The sequence below is a fragment of the Anthonomus grandis genome, chromosome 1 (genome assembly GCF_022605725.1).
Source record: "Anthonomus grandis grandis chromosome 1, icAntGran1.3, whole genome shotgun sequence".
Lineage (NCBI taxonomy): Eukaryota > Metazoa > Arthropoda > Insecta > Coleoptera > Curculionidae > Anthonomus > Anthonomus grandis.
The window spans coordinates 18511273-18517505 of record NC_065546.1 but is presented as its reverse complement, the minus strand read 5'-3'; the positions used below and the strand labels follow the sequence as shown (position 1 = coordinate 18517505).

At 31.5% G+C, this 6233-nt stretch overlaps 1 protein-coding gene across 2 annotated transcripts in view; it reads right to left on the bottom strand.

Moving 5' to 3' along the window:
• Positions 1 to 6233, bottom strand: part of LOC126735446 (synaptonemal complex protein 1-like) — a 36474-nt gene that overhangs the window by 871 nt on the left and 29370 nt on the right. The window lies entirely within an intron of this gene.

The window sequence follows — 6233 nt, the reverse complement described above, 5'->3', positions numbered from 1 at the left end:
AAAAATTGCAAAAAAGCTGACGTACCGCAACATACAATTGTTAATTAAATAAACCTCTACCAATATACAGGGTGATTGGCGATGGTACGTTAGCCGTATATGGAAAATGAAACGTAGCATTTTGCTGAAAAATTAGTAGCCATTGTAACAGACAATGATCTATTTTTAGCACTGCAGCGTTGCCACTTGTACAGAAAAATGGCAACGGCGTAGATTTTTTGAATGGAACACTATATTTTTTAAAAATTTTGATTCCCTGCTTCATGTTTAATCATACTTTCCTATATCTAGCGGGCTTCAAGAAAAAAATACTTTTGCGTGTTTTTTGTTAAAAACCAACTAATTGTTAATTTCTCAGCTATATAAGTTCCTAAAACCCTCAAATTTTAAACATCATTTTAAAGACCATCTTAATTAACTTGACCAGCCTGATTTAATCAGAAATGATGCTGATTGTATCGGCGTTGTATGGCCCTGTAAGAACAGGGTCGGCGAAAATTAAATTATAATCTTTCGTTTATTAAAATGACGAAAAGTCAATTTTTTTTAAATGGAACAACCTATATTTTATGTTTTATTCCGATGGACAGTTAAAATACGTTTAATTTATTATAACATATTCCTATATCTAAGTGTTTTGGAAATAAATAGTTATTTTCAGGAAATTTCTTAATTTTAAACATTTTTATTTTGTAAATTATTTAGTAAGCCATGAAAATGTCACAATAAATAAATGAGAGTGACAGTTTTAATTATAGTACAGTATAACTTCAGTATAACATCCGGACAATCCAGTGATCCGGACACTTCTATTATTCAGGCAGTTTCTAAATTTTGCCTCTACAATCCGGGCGCAAAAATATGAACGTGTAAAACAATGGAATTTTCTTGTCTGAACAAGTAGGGAAGAACCAGACAACGAGAAGTCCGCGACAACAAGTTAAAACAAAAGTAGCTCCAATAAGTCTGAAGGATTTGGAAAAAATAACAAATTCTTTAAGAGTCATTGATCCAAAAAAAAAATAATTTAAACAGCAAAGACATTACTAAATTGGCTGTGGGGGAACAAGAAATTGTAATAGATTTGGCTGAAGAAGAGCTGGTACAAAATGCCATAGGAAACAATATCGAAAATCAAAACGAATCTTCAGAATCAGATGAGGATGTTAATACACAGAAAGTTAAAAATGCAGATGCGGTTAGAGCGTTATTGTACGTAATTTTTTTTAACTTTAATGTTTTAGTTTTTTTTTTAAATATTTTAAACTCACTCCAGTAATCCGAACGACTCGTTAATCCGGGCATGTAGCGGAACGATATCTGTCCGAACTACTGAAGTTATACTGCACTACCATTATGTTTTATAATAACAATTTAAAAAAAAGGAACATTATTATTAAATACTCAAATGAAGTTATGATTGGACTATTTATTTTCCATAGACAATGTGCTCAAATAATAGGAAGAACATGTAGAAAATTTAGCATTATGCTTATTATTACTAATTATTAGAAATTGTAAGAAGTCTTGTAAGTAATTTATTGGAACATCTGCCATTGCAAGATTTTCATACTTGCAGGTTTTAACTTGACGGAGCCCCGACTCACTGTGGAGACAGTCTAACAAGAGACTTAAACATGTTTGATGATAGATAGTTTAGGCCTATGGAACCATGGGATTGGCCGGCAAGATTGCCACATCTGGCACCCCTTGATTTTTATTTGTGGTGTAATATAAAGGAAAGGGTGTACGAAACACCAGTAAACAGTAAAGAAGACCTAACTCAGTGAGTTATTATCTTCTTTAAAAAATTAGGAGAGCGACGGATATATCGTTAATAATAATAGAGACTAACGATAATAAGTCAGTTAATAAACTTTTTTTTTCTATTGGCTATAAATCTAGATACAATGTGTGAAATTTTATACATGTTCCTGCTATTATTTGAGCAGATTGTTCATGGAAAATAAATAGTCCCATCAAAAGTTTAGTTAACTAAGTCATTTATAAAATAATAATGTTTAAAATTAAGTATCAAATTTCACGAAAATAAAGAAAACAAGGGCACTTAGGTATAGGCATGTGTTATATTAAATTAAAGAAATTTTAACTTTCTATTAGAATAAAAAATAAAATATAGTAGGTTCAATTTAAATAAATGGACTTTTCGCCATTTTAGTAAATGAATATATTAATTTAATTTTCGACGACCCTGTATAATGCTGATTAAATTTGGATATGAAAAGTTCATTAAGATCGTATGTTAAAGCGATGTTTAGAATTTAATAGCCGAGAAATAAACAATTAGTTATGCTTTGGTTTTTAACAAAAAATACGCAATTTCTTTTTTCTTGAAAACCGCTAGAGATAGATATTGGGAAGTATGATTAATTAAAGTCTAAATGAAGCAGGAAATTAAAATAGCTAAAAATATAAAGTGTTCCATTTAGAAAGACAAAAGTGTTGCTATTTTTCTATATAAGCGGCAACGTTGCAGTGTTGAAAATATTTAAGACCGATAGGGCATTAACACTTACCATGACTACAAAATTTTGAGAAAAATACTACGTTTTATTATCCATATACGGCTAACGTGCCATCGGTCGTCAATCGCTCTGTAGAGTTATTTGTCCCAATGCTTCATTCCGAAGAACAAAACCAAGAGTTGTTTGGTATAATTTATTCCTTTTGATATAATTTATACCCGCATTTTATCCCTTGGATTAATGTCGAAATTTCATCCAAAGAAATAACTCTTTAGTTTTTAAAGTTACAAACCGGAAATTTTCCACTCCACCCTTATGCAGGACTGAAAATGGTCTCAGTGTATGTTTATTTTATAAACTATAAACTATATTTATATATTTTATTTAAAATATAAGTTATAGTCTATAAAATAAATATATACTCAAACCATTGACTATGAGTTTTCTTTCCTTCATCCTCTGAAATATTACTAAGAGATTTCTTTGAGGACTTTTTTAAATGGATTACTTTTTTGAATTTGAAAAATGTTCCTTTTTCAATTGATTTCTTTCTTATACAAATTTGCCATGACTTCTTTAAATTTACAAGTTAATTTTTATATTTGTACATTTATGTTTAAAATCATAATGAAAACATCTTTCCTTTTGGGTAAAAATATATAAGGTGTTATCTTAAACAAAAGTAACATTGCTATTATTTTTTGTTTATACGATGCCCATTTTTTTTTGAGAAGTCCAAAAAATAATCGAGGGAAATCAAATCAACTGTGTTTTAAGTGTTTTTTTCTAATAGCTATGGTAACCTCTAGGTAGGCAAGTATAAATAATAACTAGGACATCTCGTGCGTTTGATATAGTCGTACAAATTTTTTTAAAATATTAAAATATAAAAATAATTTTTTTTTTAAATATTAAAACATTATAAAAAAAAACAGTTTATAGCAAAATTAGTAACCGATTGTTACTAAGTTTTTATCAGAATATTGTTAATATAAAAAACTTCATATAAAAGCGGGTTTCTTTATTTTAACAAAAGTTTAAAATTTGACTAGGACACGATTTTAATCGATAATTATTACTAAAATGTCTGTATAAAAGGCATATTTCAAAATACTTGGATATCAACGGAAGTTTTTACGAGAATATAATTTTTGACACAACGGATAAAAACAATACTAAAAAAACTCTAATTTGATTTTTTTTTAATTATGAATTATTTTTATAATGCATGCATACTTAATAATGCAAATGCTTTAGTTTCTGCCATAAACAATTCTTTACATATTGGCATTTTTCCTTCATGTTTAAAACAGGCAGTGGTTATCCCTCTTCATACCACCCTTAGATTTGGATCAGCCTTGTAATTTCCGTCCCATTTCTATTTTGTCTACACTCTCTAAGATAGTTGAAAAACTTGCAAAAAGCAGAATTTTATCCTTTTTACATCATAATGGCATTTTGTCTGCAAATCAGTTTGGATTTCAAGCCGGTAAAGGGACTCATGATGCTGTTTTTAGCTTTTTGGAGAGCGTCTATGTGTCCTTGAATTCTGGAGAGTCATCGGCGGCAGTGTTTTGTGATCTATGCAAAGCATTTGACTGTGTGGATCATGGAATACTGTTATCTGAGCTCGATAAATATGGTTTTAGGGGCGTAGCGTTGCGATGGCTTGAGTCCTATCTATCAAATCGTACACAGAAGGTTACAGTGTCTAGGCGTTTGTCTGCTTCTAGATCCCTGAAATGCGGCGTTCCCCAGGGTTCAGCGTTGGGACCACTGTTATTTTTACTGTACGTGGATGACTTGACTTCATTGAAACTGCAGGGCAAGGTGGTTCAGTTTGCTGATGATACCACCATATTATGGAGCCATAAAAATTCTGATTATATTAAGACTTGTATCCTTGAAGACCTTCAGATTTTATCAGGGTGGTGTGCTTCCAACAGGCTCGTGTTTAATGTAAGAAAGACGTCTATTATGGGGTTTAAGTGCGATGTTCAGGGTCTGATGTTTGACGAAAATTCCCTCTTGCAGAATAAAGAGTGCTGCAAGTTCCTAGGAATTACCATTGATGGTCGCCTTCGGTTTGAGATCTTCTAGAAGTTTTGCAGTAAGAATGGCAAAACAAGAGCTGGGAGGGGTGGTTGCAGGTTCAGTGTACTTTTTACTTATTGAATCTCATATTCGGTATGGCTTGCCTTTTTGGGGTTTAACCAATAAGGGGCTACTTAACATTGTCTTTGTTATTCAAAAAAAGCAGTTAGACCTGTGTTTTGCTAAGTTAAGAGATTCTTGCAACCCCTCTTCATTTCTGAAAAAATCCTAACTCTTTTTTTACTCTTTATCTTAGAAACAGCTGCTCTTATTCACAAAATTCCCAAACTACCCTCTGACACAGGCCATTTGACTCATCGTGTAAATGATGTTCCCCTACCTATTCCTACGTCTTCCCTTACCAAAAACTCATTAATTTACATAAGTAAAAAAATCTACAATCATGTTCCTCTATGTGTTAGACATACAGTCAGTCAAAATGAAACTCGTACACCCCTTACATTTTATTTGTTTACAAAAATCTATTTTATACTTACATAAAAAATAATAATATATACATTTTATATGATGGCCTTTGAAAGACAAAATAAAAATAAAAATATATTTTTCACAAAAAGAAGTTTTAAGAAAAATGATAAAATTAAAATTACATTCGATTTTACAACTCAAAATGAAACTCGTACACCATTAAAAATATACAGGAAAAAAAACATAAAAAAGAGATTAATATTTTGTTGGTAGTCCTTTATTATTTATAACATCTGCCAAACGATTGGGCATTGATCGCACCAATTTTTCACAGTATTGGGGTGATATTTTAGACCATTCTTCTTGAATCACTACTTTCAATTGCTCTTTGTTTGAAATTTCATGGTTTCTTATAGCAACTTTCAAATGTGACCATAAGTTTTCAATGACATTAATATCCGGAGTTTGCGGTGGAGTTTCAAGTACTTTTGGACAGTTATGGAGCAACCAATTCTTTACTTTCTGTGCCTTATGCTTTGGATCATTGTCCTGGTAGAATTTAAATTTTTTTTCAATTCGAAATTTTCGGGCGCTTGCCTTTAAATTCTGCTTAAGTATGTCCAAATACATGTTCTGATCCATTATACCCTCTATAAAATGTAGATTTCCAGGACCTGCAGCTGACATACATCCCTAGACCATGACCGAACCACCTCCGTGCTTTACTGTGGCTCGTAGATTTTGTTCTTTGAGAGATTCATTGGGTTTTTTACACACCCGTTGCTGTCCATCTGATCCGAAAATACAAAATTTACTCTCATCTGTAAAAATTACGTCCTTCCAAAATAAAAAATCTCTGTGTTCTTCAGCAAAGCTTAACTTATTTTATTTACCTTACTGATCCAAGGTTTTCTTCGAGCCACTCTACTATGAATATTATTTGTTTTTAGAAAATTTCTGACTGTTTGAGGATTAACTGTTTTTCGTAAATATTTCTCAATTTTTTTTGCCAACTTCGGTGAAGATATTTTCGGGTTTTCCGCAACCTGAGGATCCAACGTTCGTCGTACGAATTAAACATTTTTCGAGGGCTTTTCCTTACTTTATTTGATATTCTATTTTCACTTTTATAACGATCCACAACTCCTTGCACGGTAGAGTGCGGCCTACAAACCATTTTGGAAATTTGTCGCAATGATTTTCCATCTTTCCAATGTTGTATAA